The 17,036-nt window shown below is 40.0% G+C and overlaps 1 protein-coding gene across 4 annotated transcripts in view; it reads left to right on the top strand.

Annotated features, from left to right (window-relative positions):
* Window positions 1-165: 165 nt before the first annotated feature.
* MPP7 (MAGUK p55 scaffold protein 7) overlaps window positions 166-17,036 on the top strand; it is a 158,210-nt gene continuing 141,339 nt past the window's right edge. For 2 of the 4 annotated variants that reach the window (XM_064444870.1, XM_064444867.1), the window contains exon 1: window positions 166-276. The gene's annotated coding sequence lies outside the window, so the exon portion shown is untranslated. Of the gene's footprint in view, window positions 277-705; window positions 888-17,036 lie in introns of those variants that run through there. The other 2 variants (XM_064444869.1, XM_064444868.1) reach the window with 2 other exon arrangements.

Genomic DNA, 17,036 nt, shown 5'->3' with positions numbered 1-17,036 from the left:
CAATCGCCCCTCGGCTGTAAGCCGTCCTCCCGCCTCCAACCAATAGAACGCCAGCCTTTTTTCGGCGTGTGTGTGTACGGGGGGGAGGGGGGCTGGGTCTAGCGAGCGGCCGCTGGGCTCCGCGCGCCGCCGAGCTCCGCCCCGGTGGGAGGGGCCTGCCCGCCCGGCCCGGCCCATCGCGGCGGCGGCGGTGGCGATGGGGTGCTGGGGCGCGCGGCGCGGCGGGTAGAGGGAGGCTGGGGCGCGCCCGCCGCCGCCCGGGAGGCCTGGCCGCAGGTAGGAGCCGAAGCCCCGTGGCGCGCACCCGCCTTCTCGGGGTGTGCGAGGGGCCGGGGGGCGCGGCGGGGTTGCGCTGTGTCGACGGGACCGCGGCGGGGCGGAGGGGTTGCTGAGCGTGAGGGGATGCGGCAGGTGCCGGGCTGTGGGCGCGCGGCCCCGCGAGTGTGCGCGGGGGTCCCTACTCACGGCGTGGGGCGCCGGCTCCAAGATGGCACCCGCCCCCACCGGGCGGGCGAGCCCCCCGGGGCCGAGCGGGGCGGCGGGGAATCCCCCGGGACCCTCCCGAGACCGAGACCCGCCGCCCGCCCGCCTTCCCCCCGGGCTTCCCCTCGGGCCGCGGCGGTACCGCGACGGGTGGCGCGGGTCGCGGCCGCGGGAGGCGGGCCCAGAGCGGGGACCTGCCCGTGGGCACCGCCGTGAGATCCGGGCGGGGGAGCGGGCGGTGCGACCGCGGCGGGGCTCCGGCCGTGCCTCGCTTTTAAAACGTGCCGAGCCGCCGGGAGGAGCCGAGGAGAGCTCGCTTACAGCAAGTAGTGGACGTGACTGAACCGCTTGGGGACGACAGGCTGCGCGGCCGGGCTCAGGAGACCCAGAAACTTTGCCTCACGGTACCGACAGCCTATAAATTATTTTCATGAATTGGCTCAGAGTAACAATTCACCTGCGAAAACAGCTCCTTACCGATTTCGTTAGTGCCTGCGTTTAATCTGTGTTGAGCAATAAATAGCATTATTCATCTGGCATGTGGCATGTGAAGAGTGTAAATGATGTTTGATGTAAGAGCTCGGGGGAGCATAGGTGCCTTTGCATCCTACTTTTGTGCTTTCACTTCTGAATTCCTAGCTTTGTTTTATTTAATCTGTGTTTACAACAAACTGCCTTTCTGCATTTCCAGAGCCTTTTCTTTGGTTTGATTGATTTGATTTCTTAAACTGCTTACCACATCTTTGTCTTTCCTTCCCTCTAAATAAACTATAGAATAACTTCAGGGGTGATAGCCTTCAATGATTTTTGGAGTTTTTTCTTATGAAGAAGACTGAATAGTCTGGACAGTAGTGACCAGCATCTTTAGACCTCATGGTGATCTTCAGTACTCAAATTCAGCATTTTTTTTTTAGATGCGATTCAGAGTCCTTATTTTAAGTTTACTTAAATCAAGAGCCCCATTTTTAAGCGGCATGGTTTTTTTGTTAAACTTATTTTTTGTAGGTGTTCATTTCAAAATATATAGTAATTAGAATTTTGGTATGAGGTATTATCTCATCCTTCAGGTCTCTTTTATGGAGGGATGTTTACATCTTGGCCATATTTACAGAAAGTTCTTGTTTAATTTACAACTAGGTTATTCACTTACTGAGAGTATTGTTTAATTGGTGTGATGATCAAATCTCTAATCTCACTTAAAATTAACATTAGGATTTTGCTAGATATCACTGTTTGGATTGAGTTTTTTTTAATCAGAGTGGTGATTGCAGCTTCTAAAAGTTGCCTTAAAGCAACAGTTAATTTAGGTTTTGGGATTTAGTTCTGTAGAGCTAGGGAATAATGAATGGCACTCACCAGTTTCAGCTGTGCCTGTTTATTCATCAGAATGAAAAGGAGTAAAGCAGTAACCTAAATGGTGAAAAGTTGCTTTAAATTGTTTCAGACTCAGAATAGCTTTGGACTTTAATGTGAATGTGCTTATATTTACGTGTGTACACTTAAAAAGAAGATAGAAGTCCCAGAGCTACAGATTGCTGTTAGCTGGCAGAGTACATCAAGGAAGGGTTGCTGTATGTTTAGTCTGTTCTTTTTCTCTTCTTTAGGCATCCACTAGCAGTCCTTATTAGAGGCAGGACACTGTGTTAGATGGACCTTGAACCTGAGCTAGTATGGCATTTTTGTGTTTGTAATAGTTTTCTGTGGAGCAGCATTCATTTTGGAATTTAAATTTTAAATTAGGCAGGTGTTCGAGCTGTAAGTTTTTAAGAGTCCAGTGTAGAAGTCAATACCAGGAGCAGAGAAATCAGGCTAAAGAATGTGTTATTGGTTTGGGTGCTAATTTGCATTTTTGTTAACGTTTGTAGGACATCCCAGCTCCTGATAGGAAACGGTCACAAGTATGTTTTCTAAGTGGCAACTTCCAGTCCTTTCCTGAGTGATTTGTGGGAGTACTGTGCTTCTCACGAAGATATTGTTGGAATCAGCTGCAACTCCCATCTGTTCTTATGATGTTGCAACATTGCCTTTTGCTGAAACCCCAGCCTTAGTTCCACTTTCCTGTGCTGAATTGCTCCTTTTTATGTGGCAAGCACCTGGGTGCCTTTCGTTTATCTCTAGCATATTGAAGAGAGCAGAAGGGACCTATAAAAAGTAGTTCAGGAGCATCTTCCCTCTAAACTGGTTCCTCTGCATTTAAGGTTTACTGTAGAACTTGCTATGATAATAAGTAAAAGCAGGAAAAAAATCCAGTCTTGCTGCTAGCAAAGTGTCTGTTAGTTGTCTTCTAGAGTATCTTTTGGAAAGTTGTTGCAGTGAATTAAGCAAGTTTCACCACCTAGAACTATGTGAATTATGTGTAGGAGTCATGAAAGCTTCCCACATAGTTGTGCTAATGCAGTGTAATCCCAGCCTGTGGTCTATGTGTATTCCTGATCCCATCTCCCAAAAAGTTTTCATCCTGGTTGCTACTGTTGCCTGCTCATTAAGGAAAAGATGCAGTATATTAACTAATCCCTTCCTAATTTTAGTGTTGGAAATATATGAATTCTGTTATATTATTATATTTCTATTATAAACCTGCTTTCAGTGGATCATGGGTGTTTACATCACAAATGATACCATACTTATCTAATACAGTGTGTTGCCCTGTGTTATAGAAGTAGAGACAGGGCGTTACTTAATACAGTTTTGATAACTTTTACAGTGCAGTATCCTTAACATCACTTGACAGTTTAGACCACTAGCTCTGTCCTGTGTCACGTTGGCTTATGGCAGGTCTGAGAACAGCTCTGACTCCACATTTGTGTGTTTTACAGAACCATTCTGAGCATTACCATGTGGTATTCCGTAAAGTTCTTTGACTAGTGTGTTTCCAAAGACAGCGATAAATGATAGAGATACATTGACATGCTCTTTATTTTAGCTAGCAGTCCTGCATTTAGGCAAAAACCAGCAGAAAGTAAAAATAGCACGTCTGAAGATGCACAAAACCTTACTTTGGTGTTCCTGAATATCTGTTTGTTACGCTTAGCTACCAAAGAACACAACTTGAATTTCCCTCCCACTTTGGAAGGCTAATAAATTCCATATGTTCTTAAGCAATAGCATTGGCAGACTAGTTTTCAGGACTCCAGGTTTTGTCCTGAAAATGGTTTTGCCATCTACATGGATCATGGGTAGAATCAACCTTATCTCCCTGTTGTTAGCTCTGGAGAAAAGATGGGCTGCTAATGTAAAAGGTTTTCAGTATATTTAATCTCTTGGGATCACATCTTGTTACTGTGGCCAACATCTTGGTTTTTGTCACTTTTCCATTCAGCTGTGAAGGCTAATGTGATCCCACTGTTGCTGTTCTTACGTTACTTACATGAAATAACAGGTCAAGTTAAAACCCAGCCTAGAGAGTACCCCCTTACAGTAGGTCATATTTTAATAAAAGAATATTTTAATAGAAGAGAAGAAGAATCAATCTTGGCAGTTGTTTACTAAAGAACAAAAATACAAGCTTTCTTAGTTCTTGAACCATGTGCAGTATAGTCAGTGATGTAATAAGCCTGCAACCAAAAGCTCCTGAAATGAACTAATTGTTTACATCCTCAATGATATCATTATTTAAAGATAATAATTGAACTAATCCATAACTATAACTACAAACTATACTATGGAGCTATGAAATTGGAGATGTGAACATTGTAGTCTTGCAGCGTGCAGAAAAGATGGTGACATATGAGCATGGAAAGAATAAGTGCGTCTTTAAGTTTTCTACCCTGTTTTAACCGTTAGGTGTTTCCCCTACATGTAGTGGGTTGCTGTGGTTCTGTTCCCCACGTGCATTCTGTGGTTTGCTGCTCCGTTTTCGCTCCTGCAGTTTATTGCCAAGGGGAGACATCAGATGTGTTCAGTTTGTACGAGGTGTAGGCAGTGCATAATGCCAGGTGAGGTGTTGAAAAAGACATTTGCTGAATGCCAGTATGCACAGCTAGTAATGGTTTTGAGGTTACTGCTGACTTTCCAAAGCAGAGCGATTAGCTATCATGAACAAAGAAATGACCATCTTTACTAGGAGCAAGAAGACAGAAGCGCTTAAGGAGTTTTCATTATGGACCCGTTAAGTGCAGTGGGAAAAGGCTAAACCGAAGGTTTTGTACTAGAACTTGTGTATTGTTCACATATAAAATGTGATTATACGTCTGTGAAGTCTTCTGGATATTTTTATGTTAGATAGAGCTTATCTGTACCCATTTTGAAATTGTTTTGCTTAATTACTGCTTTAAGACCAATTTTTCTAGGACAGACATGGAGGCAGAACAAATTTGCAACTTGAAATCCTTTCTTCCCTCTGTCTTAAATAAGTCTCTCCTGACTTTTCTTATTTCTGCAGGGCTTCATAGAGAAACAGTTGTTGGGAAGTTAACTACTTTAAACTTATGCTCCTAACACTTAGAATAAAAGCATGAAAATAATAGTATTTCCAACAGTGACTAGAACCAATGTCATATTACTATGAGCCTTTCTATTTTCCTTCAGGCTCCATAGATTCTTAGCTCCACAGCCTGGAAAGTGCATGTCTTAAGTCGCTGTTGAAGTAAAGATGGTCATCCAGTTAGGATTGCCTTATGATTACTCTTTTGCCCACCGTTTTCTGATACTGGACTAGGCTGTTGCTTGTTTCTACTGCCTTGAACAATCTGTGGATTAGTATGAGAGACCAAGAATAATTTTATATCATGCTTAGTATTAATGAATAAAGCTGTGAAATACCGTGGTACCAATATGTGGTCAAAGTATTCCTAATTATATGTTGCTTTATTGTCTTGTAAAGGCAGCCTCTGTTTTTGAGTCAAGAATGACTAAAATTTCTTATGTTATACCATCATATAGGATGAAATAAGTTTTATAAAAATAGGAAAGTGTATTGCTAATATATCTGACAGTTAGTGATGACTGACTACAAAATACATTGCACTATAAATTGTATAACAAGTTTAAGAACAGAGTAAAACTGCTTCATAGCTGCTAATTATGTCTCAGAACTTAGAAACGTACACATCCATTTATATAAAGAGCATAGAAAAATCTTTATTGCATCATAGTATATTGTTTGGTGGATTGAGCTTGGCTTTAGCAAATGAAGCTGTTCCAAAAGGAACAATGTAGTTTCAGATATGAAGTGCAGAGCTTCTGTTTCACAGACACTAAGCAATGAATGCTATCTCAAGAAACGGACTTGACATTGCTAATTATAAATAAAAGAGAGTGGAATATAATTATTTCGCACATTACGTGTTGCCAAATCAGAAGCTTCAACTGGCAGATGGAGAGGGGTTTTTTGTGGTGTTTTAGAAAACACCTTGCAAATTCAACTGATAGAAAGCCTTGCTTTTTTTATCACAGTCTGTAAGAGTCACAAAAAGAGAACTGATCTAAAGAAACAGTCTTAAATTTCTTCTCAGAGATTTGACGGATACAGTAATGAAGGTTTTCAGTGGCTTAAGCAGATACTGTGATAGAGGTTTTCAATGAATAGCTGTTCATGAGCAGTTAATTATCTCATTGTAATATGGGTCATTTGGGAAGCTGTGAACACAGTTAACTTTTGTGTTAGGATGGCACTGTAAGTGAAATGTGCGTGTGGAAGGGGGAACGCTGAAGCTGCATCATCTTGAGACTAGCAGCGCTGGAGGAGCAACCAAAACCAACTTCTGAACGAGCAGTTTGCACCCTTGTTAAGGCGAATAGAGGCTAAAGTCTAACGAGGGTATGAAATCTCTACTTTGTAGTTCATATCTAAAAATCCTTACTCCTTCCCTAATGTTCTCCCTCCCACCAGCCCAAGGCACAGTTGCTGCTCCCACCAGGACAAACAGCAGCCCTTTGTTAGCTGCCTTGCCTGGCGCACACCCTATCCCAGCTTTGCTCCTGCTCTCTTGCCATCTGTAGATCCTAGAGACCCTGAAAGGTGGCTTTTGCTGCCCAATCTCCAAGGTTAACTGCTTCAGTAAGTCTGTTACCTGCAGTCTGTATATAGCCTACCTGTAACTTAAGTTCTACCAACTTAAGTTGTAGAATTTAATTTCTTGTGGGGAAAGGAACATCCAGTCTGTACCACAGAGCTGTTGTAGGTTTCTTACTCAAAGATTGGTTACTTCTCCAAGGATTCAAATCTGTTACTTTAATAACATCAAAATTAGATGTGCTAGAAATTTTGTCTTGGTGTTAAGACCACCCTACAAGTACTATAGACCAGCAAGTCTTAAACTGCCCTAATCTAACTGCAGTGTGTGGCTCCCTGCTTCGAAAGCTTGTGTGTTTGAAATATGATACAGACAGTGACTTGGACTACCTTCCAGCTGCCACTACCAGTCTGAGCAAGGGTATCAAAATGGCAAACAAACCTCAGGGGATAAAACTGTGAATGGCATGCTTTGAGGTAAGTGCTGAGTGGTGCCTTCGGTCCCTCATCTGACTGCTGTGAGAGTCATGTGCCTGGGCCCCGAGACCTGGAACAGGTCGGGCGAGACACCCTGGGTGCCTCTCAGGGAAGACTAATCCAGCTGCAAGAAATCTTGTTGGTTTAAATGGAGAGCAAAAGTAATGTGCAGCAGCTGAGGACTGAGGCAAGATAGAAGTCAGTCATCCATCAAATGTGTTTTTGGAAGGAGTGTAGGAACAATGGATGTTGTCCTTTGCTTAGAACCACGGCTACAGCTAGCGAATACGGACAGTTAAATACTATCATAGTTTCCTTCTCTTTGTTTCTGCTGGGAGATAACTACTTCTAGTGCACAGTGGGTATGCTAGCACCCAGGCCAAAGGAGGAATTGTGACTGGAAACAGTAGATTTCAGGACTGCAACAGTGGAGGAAAATGTCTTTATGGGCAACTAGATCTGGAAAGTTCTGCTGTGAGTGCCACGAAGGGAAGGATTTGCAAGGCAGTTACTGGAGGAAGCAGGAGTCAAAGGAACAGTCTGACAATTGGAAAAAAGTTGAAAACTTTATTGTGCCAGCTGAAATGCCTGTTGTTTCCTAGAAGCTACAGAAACTGTTTTCTAACACTACATACTGTATTCAATATTAAGTATTTTAACTTCTGATTTAATGATAAATATGCATTTATTACTTAATGAACATAGTTAAGATTCCTTCTCCTTAGGGATTTTTACTGAGCTTGTTCACAGTGATAAATGAAGACTGTTAAATACCCTCATTTCAAAAGGAAAAAAGGTTGGGGTGGGAACAGAATGCTTTTAGAAACCAATACAGGAATTTGGCTAAAAGGAAGAATCTGTAGCTGACATGGCTGTGGAAGAAGAGTTTAAGTATTTTAGGAAGAGAAGGATATTCCAGCAGAGTTGTAAAACATTTTTTTCTAGATACTTGATTTAAAAAGTAGTGTACAGATGTTATTATGACAAATATTTGAATTTGGGGAAAAAGCAGACTCCCACATTCCACACAGCACAGGAGTCTTAGGTGATACCTGTTAGGAAAGGTTTGCAAACTCAGTGGCCTTTTCTCACAGTAGGACCTGGCTGATCTGCTAAATATATTTAATAAATTATAGACTACCAAGGAAACTTCAGAAACCTTGCAAAATGCTACTTTCCTTTTCATATTTGGAGATGAGATAGTGGGGGGTGACCAAAATAATTGCTGGTTGGTTGTCATCACGCTAACTGAAAAAAAGTACAGAGAAACATAATGACCAATGTCTGTAATATGAAGACAGGTAGTCCCAACCCAGTAAGTCTTTGCCAGAGGTTCACTTCTGGCTCAGCAAATCAAAGGCAGTATTAGATTTTTTTTTTATTTGCTCAGAGTTAAAACACCCTGTAGGAAGATAGGTTTTAGTTAAATGCTCTTTTTGCTGCTCTGTAAATAGAGGCAGACGGCAGCTGTAACAGTGTTTAATTCTGTAACTTTGTTGTGTAGGTGAACAAGTGTAATCTATGATGACAGTTGAGTAAATGCCACTTCATTAATGTTGAATTTACATTTTACTCCTCAGACTTTCAGCTTTATCACATTACTTAATGAGTTCTGGCTAGTGGTTTTGGCTTTCTATGGGTGATAGCAATTAAATTTGAAAGAAAACAGGAGGCATTCTGGTTGCTTTATCCAAGTACTGAACTCACTATTTTACATGCTGCTAGCTTACATCAGGGAATGAAATGTTCCACCTTATTAAATCACTTATTCTACCTTCTCTAATGCTTTCATCTAGCTTGGATATAGCCTTAATATTTAAAATATATGTATCAGTTCAATAGACACATGCATTGTTTATCAAAACACTGTAGCCTGTTAAAATAAACCTGTTGTCATCACAGGTAAAAGTCTCTGGCATGACATGTTGGGCCATCAGGCACATTGTACATTTTCACAAGCTGGTCACTTTAGATGGTGGTACTTCAGGAAGAAAAAACACCTTGATTATATGAATGGAGTATCTCCAGATTCCTGAAAAGAAAACATGGCATGCACATTAATACAATCTAAGACTCACAGACTATAGGAACAGGAAAGTATTTGTTTAAGTAATTGAACCTTCTGTGGCTGTTTAATGTGTTTGTTTTAAAACTTTCCAGTATGTCAGAGCAGCTATATGTGTTAGCTGAGATTTCCTACATTTGCCTACACTGTGAAGATCTCAATAATAAAATAAGTTATCCCCAGTTGTCCAAAAGCAAACCTCAGCTTGTATTGTGGTACTTATGGCTAAACATTTGTTTAGCTGCTAGTTTGCAGCTCAGAAAGTCCCTCAGCATTGGGATAGAAATAAGAGCGTGTCCATCTCCCAGTGCCTGCACAGGGTGGTCAGAGCTGCTGCGGTCTGTTCGCAGGATTCCAGCACGCTTCTGTCGCTCCTGGCTCCGCGTTTACAAGGACAGTGTCCTCGTTACAAAGGCCAGATGTCTTCATCCCTTTCCTTGCAGTGGGCTGCTTCTCATGCACTGTCTGGTCAAATTCAAATGCTGATTTCCCTTCTCTTTAGGTGTGTATTTGAGAGGAGAGTAAGCAAAGGGCTAAACTTTCCTTTTGTGTTCTCCAGTTAGTGCTGGCCTTATAACCTAGTGCTACTCATATATGAATTAAAACCATACCTTTACCTTCTCCTTTCAAACAGGGATTGTTTTTTATCCTGTCTTAACAAATATTAATGCCTTGCTGCTGTCCTCTTGCTCTGTATCTCTTTTGCTGCCTTCAAAAAGAAATAGATTTTTCTGTAGTTCTTGGAACAGTTTTTAGATACGTATGTAATCATACACCACTCTGAATTAGTAAGTAATGACATGACCTTTTCTTCTCCAAAACTTGTTTTTGAGTAGTATGCTGAGATATTATCTCCCCACGTGAATGCTTGATTAGAGATGAGTTTTGATATGGGCATCCATGACAAGAACACTTGATAGCCTTGCTTCCCCAGTGGAGAAGTGAAAATATGCCACAGCCTGAGTGAAAGCCTCATGTCTGGTTACCTTGTGCCAAATGTTGTGATGGGTTTTTTACCATGTTTTCTCTGCTGGATGTAGACTGTAATAGGAAAGGTAACCCAAAATCCAGTGTTTGCATTTCCGCAAACTCACTTACACATTTTGAAACTTTAGCTTAGAAATACATGGTAAGGTACAAATTTCCTCTTACTGGTAGTTAGATTTTTTTATTTCTGAAAATTGGATGTTTTTATGCATAAACATTCTCTTGTATGTATGCTACTGTATATACAAGTATTTTACAGCATAGTTACTCAAGTATGACAGCCCTCACTGCAAGAAGATTGAATTTGTGTGTCAGCAAGCATCTGCAACTGTTACTGAGAGAAACATTTGACCTTGAATTTTAGGTAATTGTTGCAGCAAACCTCTCACTAGTGAATGTTCACCACCTCCTTTGACAGTGAATTGTTTCTTAGGCCAAGGAAAAAAAAGCAAAAAGAATGGTGAGATGAAGAAAGGAAAATGTCAGTTATATCAGTACGTTCTTCCTGAACTTCTGTTAGAAGGGAATAGAGGAGTAGTGTACATCCCGAGAGAAAGTAAAACTAAAGGAAAAGCTCATCTAATCTACTGGATCCTCAGGAATCTTGTAACTAAAAGAGGGATGATAAGAACTTCAAATAAAAGCCTCTTTTCTAAGGAGTTACGGGATGGTGTCCAAGTAAGAAACCAGTTTCAGCCCTAGCATATGAATTAAAGTCAAGATACCACTCTCTAGGTCAGTGGTTCCCAGTCAGTAAGTTGCATTGTCAGGAGTTCCGCTTTTCCTTTTCTGTGTTAGAGAATACTGAAGAGGGAAGAGTATGGCCTGGATGGCTTGAACTTCTCCTTCTGATAGCTCTTGACTGGATGCTGAGACCTAGTCTCAGTGTAGCTCAGCCAGGCTGTGTTCTGGCAGTCAAGATCAGGCAGACTTTTTTCTCCATTGCTGTTGTCTCATCAGAGGGTCGCTGATGTGACATTTTGTCATGGGAGTCTTTGGCTTATGACTTGGCATGTGATTGTACCAGCTGCCAGAATGACCTCTGTAGTTGTATGAAGTTGGAATTAAATATAAATGAAGAAAGGAAAAAAGAATCAACAACTTGCTAATAAAAAACTGCAAGTTTGTGTGACTTCTTCACCTCGAGACTTGGCATAAACAGCTCCATTTGAGATGCAGAATTTGTGTACAGGAATCACCCCAGTTATATTTCCAAGATAATATTTCAAAAAAATATTATTTCAAAATAATGTATGAAAAACGCCTTGTGCTACTTGAGACACAGGATTCCTTTGCTGTCATGGCAGTGGCATAGCAAAATCATTCAGACTGCATGGAAACCAGCCAGGGGTGAACATAGGCGAGTAATCAGAATATCTGATAGGGAATTCTGTAAATTGTCTGTGGGTGCAGCCTGCAAGAAGCAGAAGGCAGAAAGTGGGTGTGTTCTGAGATAGGTGTAATTCTTAACGTCTTCATGTTTTCTGAGAGCTCCAAATTAGTTTTGTATTGGCAGCTTTTCCTTTTGTATGCTTTGCAGTGCTCACAAACTGAAGAGTTCAGTTTGCCTGTTTTTAATGCTTATCTTAAGGTAAAGGTCTTTTGTGATACAAAATATGCTTTCTGACTTTATTCCAGTTGAAGATAAATTTGTGCAAAAGTGAATTGCGTGTCAAGCAATTTGTGTGCTTACAATCTTGTAATATTTAGAGGAATGAAAACCGGTTCAAGTAGATTTCATGCTACAATTCAGCTACTTTTATGTCAGACTGATGAATGTCAAAATTTAAATGTCAGAAAGCATATATATTGTATTGTTTTGTAATTTGATATCTAATTCTATAGCACAATAATCAAAACAGTCTGTAAACAGTTAAGATGAATTTCAGTTATCTTATTAGTATCCAATATATCCCTTTCTGTATGTGATGGGGAGAAATGCAGCTAAAGTTGAGATGAGTAATCCCACTTCCTGGTGCTAGAGAGATCAACTGGTGGATTACGAGGCAACTGTTACACAGGCCAAGAAGCAGAAATCGTTTGTTACTTCCACACGAAAAATGATCAAAGGCTGGAGGTGGAGTGGCAACAAGGATTTGAAAGTGGTCATTTGAGCTTTGCATCTGTTACTAAGGTCCAGCTTGCTGAGATTAGTAGGGTAGGTCAAGTGAAATATGTCCTCTTATGCTCGGCAGGGCTAGTGCGAAGTCCTTGGTAGTATCCTCTTTCAGCATACTTTTTTTAAACTTGTCTGGAATATACTGTAAGTCAGACCTACAGACTCTCATAGTGAATAAAAGAGTATGCTGTTTTGACGACAAGCTTAAAAAAGCATTGGTATTCTAGTATAAGCAGATGAACTAAAATGGTAAGAAAATGTTGTGATGTGATATAAACTAACTGAAAATGTATTGTGATGCTCTCTTGCAGCTACTATACTCTATGCTTTGCTAAGAGAATAAAGCTAAGAAAATACAGTCTGAGAGTAATTTACATAAACTGACTGTACAGGCACAAGTTTTACCCTTGTTCTGCAGAACTTTTCTGTGCTTGACCGCAATGATTTTGCAAGGGATAGGGAGAGGGGAAATCAACTGAAAAAAGGAAATGCCTTTGAATTCTAAATTTAAAGTGAAATTGTGTGCTAATTAAGGAAAAATTATATACTGTAGGTCTGCTAGCGAGAGCGTAAGAGCTGTTATACATTCTTCAGAAGTGACCAAGAGCAGATGTGTAGGAAAAGAGAATAACAAATAGCTGTAAAGCAGCCTTTGGTTTAGAGCAGCAGTCTAGCTGTTGACAAAGGTTGATCAAAACTTTTGTTTCTGACAGGCTGTGCCTGGACCACTTGTTTGATAGCAGCCAAAGAACCTGTTCCAAAATGTGTTTTAAGTACTTATTTGAATAATTGAGCTTTGGCTATTACAACTTAACCAGGTATTGTATAGAAATAAATATTTCATATAGTTTGCTCTTTTATGCTGCTGAGTAATTTCCTTGAGTGTCCTGAGCTTGTGTGTTGAGTAGTGGTGAATGTTCGTGTTTGGTTTGCCTTTGATGTACAACTCCTGATGGGTGTTCATGCTTTCCCCTCTTCTACAATTTACTCAGTTGCATTTCAGTGTGAGCTTTTAGAAGGGAACAATAGGATGTGATCAGGGACTTTGCAAATAAGCAGGTGGAGTCTATTGGCCAAAACTACTTTGCAGTTTGTCTTCAGTTTGAGATACATTGCAACAATAAAATGAAGATATAAAGATCCCCCCTAGCCAGGCCTGTACCTGTTAGTGTAAAACAGTCTCCTAGCCTGAAGGACTTGTAGGGGCAGATAATAGTCTTTATTATACCAACTTGTATACTTAGTTATGTATATCTTTAGATGTCAACCAAGCTGAAAGGCTGGTGTGCCTGAAAGACTGTCTGCTCTTTCAAACTGTAAAACTTGGTCTAATCAAATGTTATTTCTGCAGACTGATCATGTCTAACCAATTGTCATAGACCATCATGGTTGCTGCAGTTTTTCTGCTGGGCAAAAGTGGCACTTTGAACCTTTCAGTAGCAAAGCAGTTGACAGCCAGTTTTGAATCATCGTGCCCGAGCTGAATGTAGTAATGACTGTAGTAAATAAAGAGCCTGTTGAGCATGTTAGACGTAATATTGTTTCAGGTAAGATGATATGCTGCATGAATGCAGAATGGTAGGGGTGCAGATGATAGGACAGCTGAGTTGCATGGAGACCAAATAAGCTGAGCTCTTTCAGATTTGGGAGCGAGTATTGTGTGAGAGGTGTGCTTTCTGCAGCTCTTGTTTGTAGAGGGAGGAAATTTTTAGTGTGAAATTATGAGAAGTGAGGTTATGAATTTAAGACTTTTTATGAAAAGATACTCTGAAGCTTTTTCTTGGCAAGTTTGTCCTGCTGTGATATTAATATCTGGTTTTGCTTTCTGTGGTATAATTCTTCTTGAGTATTGCCTGACAGATGGTTATATCTTAGAGTTGTATCAGAATGATGTTATTTACTTGACAGTTATTGTTCTCTGAGGAACGTGGGACAGGAAAGGACCTCCCTATTCATCAAATTTATTTTCATGCTCTTGTAGGCTTTATGTCATACAATCATAGACAGACGGAGCGCTGTCTTAAAAGCAGCTGGGCCTTTTCCCCTCACTACTTTAATTAGAAGCCTGTTCCAATGCTAAATTGCCCTAAACATGAGGAAGCTGCTTGTAATGTTCAACCTAAAATTAATCATCATCAGTTGGTTATTACCAGTTCTTGTGCCAAGATTGTCCTTTTATTTTAAATAGTTTTTTAATTATTTTATAATTATCTCTGTGTTTTTACACATAGACCTTGCTTTTCTGCTCAGCTTTACTTTTGCTAGGCTAAGGCCAAGTCCTTGCAGTCTCCCTGCAGTTCTGTTGTTGAAATGTAGAGCAAAATGAAGGTATGGGTGCTCAGAGACTTTTCAGCTTTCATATAGCAGGTTTTTCCAGTTTCCTGAGAAGGGTGTGCCTTATTCTTTGTACTATTGCTGATAAAAGAAGTGAATAGTAGCTTCCTTGTTATTGTGGTGCACCAATAGAAACATAAAGATAGAAAATTTTGTATTTTAAATTTCTGAACATTGTCTTCAAGTGGCGAGGTTGTTCAAACAGTAGGGACTCATGGTGTATCCCTTAATTTGGGAATGCAGGCAGTCCTATGAAAGTGGTGTTGAAAGGCAGGCAGATGTTTGATTGCTTCAAGTGCGTGGGTTCCACTTTGTGTGTTCTGGGTTTTCCTCAGGCTATTAAATGTTCAGATCAGTATTCTGTGGCTGATCTGTGCACAGACAAATTCTTTGTGCATTTTTAATGAGTTACTACAAAAGTCTGATCAAAGATAAATCAGACCTATTACAAAGGAGTAAAAAACTGGAATTATGTTTAAATATTTTTCTGAATAATATTTATAGTACTTGCTACTTCTAAGGCTCTTGATAAATCAAAGTACTCTTCAAAGATTTATATTCTGAAGATAGTAATGAAAGATGTAAAAGGCAGATACATTTTGTAGAATTTAACTACAAAATTAAAAAAAAATAATTTGAAAAAGCTTCAGTAGGAAGACCTGACCTACTTTCTTCTCACTTAATCCTGAAGGTTGTTGTGTTTGGAAAAAAATAAAACATTTAACACTGTTTAAAATTATGTGGAATGTTTTATATCCCAGGTTTAAAAAAGAACTTAAGCCTTCTGATGTTCAGCACTGCAGTTCATAAAGATTAGGCTCTTGGCTAAGAAAGTAAGGAGGCAGGCACCTAAGGACCATGTGCTGATGAGATTCTGATTTCCTGGCTAGAATTTGAGATCCATAATGTGGAGCGCTGGTGAGTGAAGCTGATCAGACGGAAACCAGGGTATACAGTAGACATTCATATAATCCTTATATTAATCAGAAAATTCCCTACCACTTTCTGTAGCTTTCTCTTAAGAAAATGCTTTTGATACCTATCTTTTTTTATAGTAGACTAGCAGTTAATTAGCTGATTTGTCCAAGGAGTAGGAGGCCTTGATTCTAGGTCCTTCTCAACCTGAGGTAGCTCAAGCCCATGTTTTTTTTCTGGATACAAGAGTGCCATAAGCCATTCATTCATGACCTAGCCACCAGAATACAGATTCAGACACCTTGCCTACAGTTTTGCATCGGTCAGCTTGCATTTCTGGCTGCATTATGGTTAACTTCATCAGGAAGGATGGGGCAGTCCTGTGCAAAGTACCCTGCAGGCTGGTGAGTTAGGTATTTTCTTGGAACACAGATTCAATTCTTCCCTTTCCTTTCCGGGAAAGAAAATTCTACTACTGGAGAGTAGTAGAACCTACATCTAAGTAATCTAATTTTATTCTAGTTTAATATTCTTAGCAATTGAGTACTGTTTTCTACTTAATGTTTGACCAGAAAATATCTTAACAACCTGAGATACTGTAATAACAAAATGGAATAATGGCTGTCATTGATCTTATTGCTTCTGGGGATAAAGTTTTAGAGTTGTTTCAATTCAGAGCTTTTTTTTTTTTAAAAAAAACCAACCTTGTATGTGTTTTTTTAAGACATTGTGATTTTGAATCCTGATACAGGAAAACAAAAGGGAATTTATAGCTATTTTTATTCAAAATAAATAAGAGATTTTCTGTATGTGCAGGCTATACTAGGAGACCCAACTATGAATCTACTTAAAAAGTTAAAGAATTTTTTTCTTTTTTGTTCTGAAGTGGGGGCATAACACTCATGCGGAAAATTCCTTCTCTCTTCAGATAAAGGCGACAGGATGACAGAAAGTGGGATATCTTGGAAGGGGATAACCTAGTTTGGAAACTTACTGGCTGTTAAACTTCCAAAGCTTTCAAAAGTAAATCTCCCTGTATTGTCTGGAATATGAAGTAAGTGCAGACCATACATCTGATCTGCAAGACATCTTACCTTAGAGTGGTTTAGTTTTCAGAGTTGGCACAGTTCACTGCAAGGAGCACATGTGCAGTGTCTTAGATACCTCAACACGTTAGCTTCTGCCAAATTTCACTCATGTTTCCAAATGTAATATTATGCTTATGTCCTATCCTCTCTTTGGCACTGAATTCAAACAGCACCTGTTAATGTTAAGAATAAATGAAGTTACTGTAATGTTGAGGATAAAGAGGTTTTGGTGAAAGAAAATTGGATATGAGATTCAGATTTCCTGCCTAATTAAATATTTCAAGTGGAGGTGCTCTATATCAGTTTTATGTAGAAGTCAGAAAGCAATATTATAATGTTAGCACATGCCTTTTTACTAAAATCTTTTGTGAGCTGGTATTTACTGATATTCAGTTCAAATGCTTTTAAGTAATAACCTGAAACACAGGAACATCACTTTTTTTGCTGGGAGATAAGCGCTTTTTTCCCAGCAGCTTGTAATTCCTCTGCATGTTGGCTGATTCTCATTTGTGTTCAAATCAGCTTTAACAGAGTTGTGTCGCTTATTGGTACTCCTTTTCTGTCTGACAGCTGAAGAATAGCAGCCATAAGTACAAACATTAGACTAAGGCTTAC

The sequence above is a fragment of the Phalacrocorax carbo genome, chromosome 2 (genome assembly GCF_963921805.1).
Source record: "Phalacrocorax carbo chromosome 2, bPhaCar2.1, whole genome shotgun sequence".
Classification (NCBI taxonomy): domain Eukaryota; kingdom Metazoa; phylum Chordata; class Aves; order Suliformes; family Phalacrocoracidae; genus Phalacrocorax; species Phalacrocorax carbo.
Note: the sequence above shows the minus strand (reverse complement) of the source record. Positions and strands in the feature narration are given on the sequence as shown.